This window comes from Arachis ipaensis, chromosome B6 (assembly GCF_059453495.1).
Source record: "Arachis ipaensis isolate K30076 ecotype BB chromosome B6, ASM5945349v1, whole genome shotgun sequence".
Lineage (NCBI taxonomy): Eukaryota > Viridiplantae > Streptophyta > Magnoliopsida > Fabales > Fabaceae > Arachis > Arachis ipaensis.
This window is the reverse complement of record NC_142441.1, coordinates 8,941,058-8,947,218: the sequence shown is the minus strand read 5'-3', so window position 1 is coordinate 8,947,218 and position 6,161 is coordinate 8,941,058. Positions and strand designations below refer to the sequence as shown.

General features: G+C 37.9%; 1 non-coding gene across 1 annotated transcript; it reads right to left on the bottom strand.

Annotated features, from left to right (window-relative positions):
- Positions 1-3,799: 3,799 nt before the first annotated feature.
- Positions 3,800-3,907, bottom strand: LOC148554561 (small nucleolar RNA R71). The gene has a single exon (XR_015887254.1). It is a non-coding gene; the product is annotated as a small nucleolar RNA R71 (small nucleolar RNA).
- Positions 3,908-6,161: the final 2,254 nt, after the last annotated feature.

The window sequence follows — 6,161 nt, the reverse complement described above, 5'->3', positions numbered from 1 at the left end:
TTATTATAAATAGGACCTCTTACTATTGTATTAGGCATCTTTGGATTACCTTATGATCCTTTGATCACGTTTTGGGGGCTGGCCATCTCGGCCATGCCTGGACCTTCACTTATGTATTTTCATACGGTAGAGTTTCTACACTCCATAGATTAAGGTGTGGAGCTCTGCTGTTCCTCAAAGATTAATGCAAAGTACTACTGTTTTCTATTCAATTCATCTTATTTCACTTCTAAGATATTCATTCGCACTTCAACCTGGATGTGATGAACGTGACAATCATCATCATTCCCTATTAACGCGTGCCTGACAACCACTTCCGTTCTACCTTCGACTGAATGAGTATCTCTTAGATCTCCTAACCAGAATCTTCATGGCGTATGCTAGAATGATGGCGGCATTCAAGAGAATCCGGAAAGTCTAAACCTTGTCTGTGGTATTCCGAGTAGGATTCAATGATTGAATGACTGTGACGAGCTCCTAACTCGCGATTGCAGGGCGTTAGTGACAGACGAAAAAGGATAGTAAATCCTATTCCAGCATGATCGAGAACTGACAGATGAATAGCCGTACCGTGACAGGGTGCGTGAGCATATTATTCACTGAGAGGATAAGATGAAGCCATTGACAAGGGTGATGCCTCCAGACGATTAGCCGTGCCGTGACAGGGCAGTGGATCATTTTCCCGAGAGATAACCGAAAGTAGCCATTGACAGTGGTGATGTATCACATAAAGCCAGCCATGGAAAGGAGTAAGACTGACTGGATGAAGATAGCAGGAAAGCAGAGGTTCAGAGGAACGAAAGCATCTCCATTCGCTTATCTGAAATTCCTATCAATGAATTACATAAGTATCTCTATCCCTATTTTATTATGTAATATTCGAAAACACCATTATCACTTTATATCTGCCTGACTGAGATTTACAAGGTGACCATAGCTTGCTTCATACCAACAATCTCCGTGGGATTCGACCCTTACTCACGTAAGGTATTACTTGGACGACCCAGTGCACTTGCTGGTTAGTTGTATCGAAGTTGTGACAATTATGAATTAAGATCAGAGCACCAAGCTTTGGAGCCATTACCAGGATTTGTTCGAGCCTGGAGATCACAATTTCGTGCACCAAGTTTTTGGCGCCGTTGCCGGGGATTGTTTGTGTATGGACAACTGACGGTTCATCTTGTTGCTCAGATTGGGTAACTTTCTTTTCGTTTTCTTTTTAAAAATTTTTCAAAAATATTTCAAAACTTTTCTCATCTGTTTTCGAAAAAAAAAAATTAAAAAAAAATATTTTCAAAAATTGTATTCAAAATTTTTAAGAATGAATTCTAGTGTTTCATGAAGCATGTGAAGCCTGGCTGGCTGTAAAGCCATGTCTAAATTCTTTTGGACTGAGGCTTCCAACCATCAGCTCTTACACGACTGTAGGGTATGTCAGGCATGTCATGTCTGAATTACATGCTGAAGCTTGGCTGGCCATTGGCCATGTCTAGTGTTTTGGACTGGAGCTTTCATTGAAAGCTTGGCTGGCTAGTGAGCCATGTCTAATTCCTGGACTGAAGCTTTAGACTAAAAATGCAAGATTCCTGGAATTCATATTAAAAATTTTGGAATCCTTATTTTTCTTTTTCAATTAATTTTTCGAAAAATATAAAATAAAAATCCAAAAAAAATTAGAAAATCATAAAAATCAAAAATATTTTTGTTTCTTGTTTGAGTCTTGAGTCATATCATAAGTTTGGTGTCACTTGCATATGCATCTTGCATTTTTTTTCGAAAATATCATGCATTCATAGTGTTCTTCATGATCTTCAAGTTGTTCTTGGTAAGTCTTCTTGTTTGATCTTGATGATTTTTTGTTTTGTGTCTTTTCTTGTTTTTCATGTGCATTCTTGAATTCTTAGTGTCTAAGCATTAAAGAATTCTAAGTTTGGTGTCTTGCATGTTTTCTTTGCATTAAAAATTTTTCAAAAATATGTTCTTGATGTTCATCATGATCTTCATAGTGTTCTTGGTGTTCATCTTGACATTCATAGCATTCTTGCATGCATCACATGTTTTGATCTAAAAATTTCATGCATTGCATCTTTTTTGTGTTTTTCTCTCTCATCATAAAAATTCAAAAATAAAAAAAAATATCTTTCCCCTTTTTTCTCATCAAATTCGAAAATTTGAGTTGACTTTTTCAAAAATTTTTAAAATCAAGTTGTTTCCTATGAGTCAAATCAAATTTTCAATTTGAAAATCTTATCTTTTTCAAAATCTTTTTCAAAAATCAAATCTTTTTTCAAAATTCATGGTTATTTTCGAAAATTCCAAAAATAATTTTCAAAAATCTTTTTCTTATTTTATATCATAATTTTCGAAAATAACATGAACAATTAATGTTTTGATTCAAAAATTTGAAGTTTGTTACTTGCTTGTTAAGAAAGATTCAAACTTTAAGTTCTAGAATCATATCTTGTGATTTCTTGTGAATCAAGTCATTAATTGTGATTTTAAAATCAAATCTTTTTCAAAAAAATAATTTCAATCATATCTTTTCAAAAATATCTTCTTATCTTATCTTTTTCAAAAATATCTTTTCAAAATATTTTTCCTAACCTCCTAACTAACTATCTTTTCAAAATTGGTTTTCAAAATTTGTTTCAACTAACTAACCAACTTTTTGTTTGTTTCCTAACTTTTTCAAAACCACCTAACTAACTCTCTCTCTCTAATTTTCGAAAATATCTTCCCTCTTCTTCAAAAATATCTTTTCAAAATATCTCTTCTAACTTCCTAACTTCTTATCTTTTCAAAATTTGTTTCAACTAACTAACTAACTTTTTGTTTGTTTCTTAACTTTTTCAAAACCACCTAACTAACTCTCTCTCTCAATTTTCGAAAATATCTTCTCCCTTTTTCAAAAATTTCTTTTTTATTAACTAATTATTTTTATTTTTATTTTTGATTTCAAAAAAAAAAAAATTTTCGAAAAAAAAAAAAAACACTAAATATTTTTCAAAAACTATTTTCAAAAATCACTAACTCCTTTTCAAAATAATTTTCGAAAATTATTCCTTCTCTCTCATCCTATTCTATTTATTCATTCATATCCTAACATCTCATATCACATCTCTCCCATTCGTACAGTTGTGCTTCTTCCTTTACATCACATTCTTTGTCCCCCCCTCTTTTCTTCCACTCACAAAGGGATCCCTATACTGTGGTATAACGGATCTCTATTATTATTATCATTTTCCTGGCCATTCTTCCTTGTCATATGAGCAGGAGCAAGGATAAGAACATTCTTGGGGAAGCAGATCCAGAACCTGAAAGGACTCTGAAGAGAAAATTAAAAGAAGCTAAAATACAACAATCCAGAGATAACCTTTCAGAAATTTTCGAACAAGCAGAGGAGATGGCAGCCGAAAATAATAATAATGTAAGGAAGATGCTTGGTGACTTTACTGCACCTAATTCCAATCTACATGGAAGAAGCATCTCCATTCCTGCCATTGGAGCAAACAACTTTGAGCTGAAACCTCAGTTAGTTTCTCTGATGCAGCAGAACTGCAAGTTTCATGGACTTCCATCTGAAGATCCTTTTCAGTTCTTAACTGAATTCTTGCAGATATGTGATACTGTTAAGACTAATGGAGTAGATCCTGAAGTCTACAGGCTCATGCTTTTCCCTTTTGCTGTAAGAGACAGAGCTAGATTATGGTTGGATTCTCAACCTAAAGACAGCCTGAACTCTTGGGATAAGCTGGTCACGGCTTTCTTAGCCAAGTACTTTCCTCCTCAAAAGCTGAGCAAGCTTAGAGCTGATGTTCAAACCTTCAGACAGAAAGAAGGTGAATCCCTCTATGAAGCTTGGGAAAGATACAAACAGTTGACCAAAAAGTGTCCTTCTGACATGCTTTCAGAATGGACCATCCTGGATATATTCTATGATGGTCTGTCTGAGTTATCTAAGATGTCATTGGATACCTCTGCAGGTGGATCCATTCACCTAAAGAAAACGCCTGCAGAAGCTCAAGAACTCATTGACATGGTTGCTAATAACCAGTTCATGTACACTTCTGAAAGGAATCCTGTGAATAATGGGACGCCTATGAAGAAGGGAGTTCTTGAGGTTGATACTCTGAATGCCATATTGGCTCAGAATAAAATATTGACTCAGCAAGTCAATATGATCTCTCAGAGTCTGCATGGAATGCAAGCTGCATCCAACAGTACTCAAGAGGCATCTTCTGAAGAAGAAGCCTATGATCCTGAGAACCCTGCAATAGCAGAGGTAAATTACTTAGGTGAACCTTATGGAAACACCTATAACTCAACATGGAGAAATCATCCAAATTTCTCATGGAAGGATTAAAAGCCCCAACAAGGCTTTAATAATGGTGGAAGAAACAGGTTTAGCAATAGCAAGCCTTTTCCATCATCAACTCAGCAACAGACAGAGAACTCTGAACAAAATGCTTCTAATTTAGCAAATCTAGTCTCTGATCTATCTAAGGCCACTGTAAGTTTCATGAATGAAACAAGGTCTTCCATTAGAAATCTGGAAGCACAAGTGGGCCAGCTGAGTAAAAGGATCACTGAAATCCCTCCTAGTACTCTCCCAAGCAATACAGAAGAGAATCCAAAAGGAGAGTGCAAGGCCATTGACATAAGCGCCATGGCCGAACCTGTGAGGAGAGGAGAGGACGCGAATCCCAAGGAGGAAGACCTCCTGGGATGTCCAGTGATCAATAAGGAGCTTCCCTCTGAGGAACCAAAGGACTCTGAGGCTCATCTAGAGACCATAGAGATTCCATTGAACCTCCTTATGCCCTTCATGAGCTCTGATGAATATTCCTCTTCTGAAGAGAACGAGGATGTTACTGAAGAGCAAACTGCCAAGTTTCTTGGTGCAATCATGAAGCTGAATGCCAAATTATTTGGCATTGATGCTTGGGAAGTTGAACCTCCCTTGTTCATCAATGAACTAAGTGATCTGGATCAACTGACATTGCCTCAGAAGAGACAGGATCCTGGAAAGTTCATATTACCTTGTACCATAGGCACCATGATCTTTAAAGCTCTGTGTGACCTTGGTTCAGGTATAAACCTCATGCCCCTCTCTGTAATAGAGAAACTGGGAATCTATGGGGTGCAAGCTGCTAAAATCTCACTAGAGATGGCAGACAGCTCAAGAAGACAGGCTTATGGACAAGTAGAAGATGTATTAGTAAAGGTTGAAGGCCTTTACATACCTACTGATTTCATAGTCCTGGATACTGGAAAGGAAGAGGATGAATCCATCATCCTAGGAAGACCTTTCCTGGCCACAGCAAGAGCTGTGATTGATGTTGACAGAGGTGAAATAGTCCTTCAATGGAATGAGAACTCCCTTGTATTCAAAACTCAAGGATCTCCCTCTGCAACCATGGAGAGGAAGCTTGAAAAGCTTCTCTCAAAGCAGAGTCAACCAGAGCCCCCACAGTCAAACTCTAAGTTTGGTGTTGGGAGGCCACAATCAAACTCTAAGTTTGGTGTTGAACTCCCATATCCAAACTCTAAGTTTGGTGTTGGAGAGTTTCAACAAAGCTCTGCACACCTGTGAGGCTCCATGAGAGCCCACTGTCAAGCTATTGACATTAAAGAAGCGCTTGTTGGGAGGCAACCCAATGTTTATCTAATTCTTATTTTTCATGTTTTCTTAGGTTCATGATCATGTGGAGTCACAAAATAAATATAAAAATTGAAAACGGAATCAAAAACAGCAGAAGAAAAATCACACCCTGGAGGAGCATCTGGCTGGCGTTCAAACGCCAGAACAGAGCATAGTTCTGGCGCTGAACGCCCAGAATGGGAGCATCCTGGCGCTGAACGCCCAGAACAAGCATGGTTCTGGCGTTCAACGCCAGAAATGGCAGCAAATGGGCGTTGAACGCCCAAAATGGGCACCAACCTGGCGCTGAACGCCCAGAGTTGTGTGCAAGGGCATTTTGCATGCCTAAATGGGTGCAGGGATGTAAATGCCTTGACACCTCAAGATCTGTGGACCTCACAGGATCACCTCAGGATCTGTGGACCCCACAGGATCCCCACCTACCTCATCATCTCTCTTCCCATTCATGATCATCCCTTCTGTTATCCATTTACCACTCACATCCATACACCCACTACCT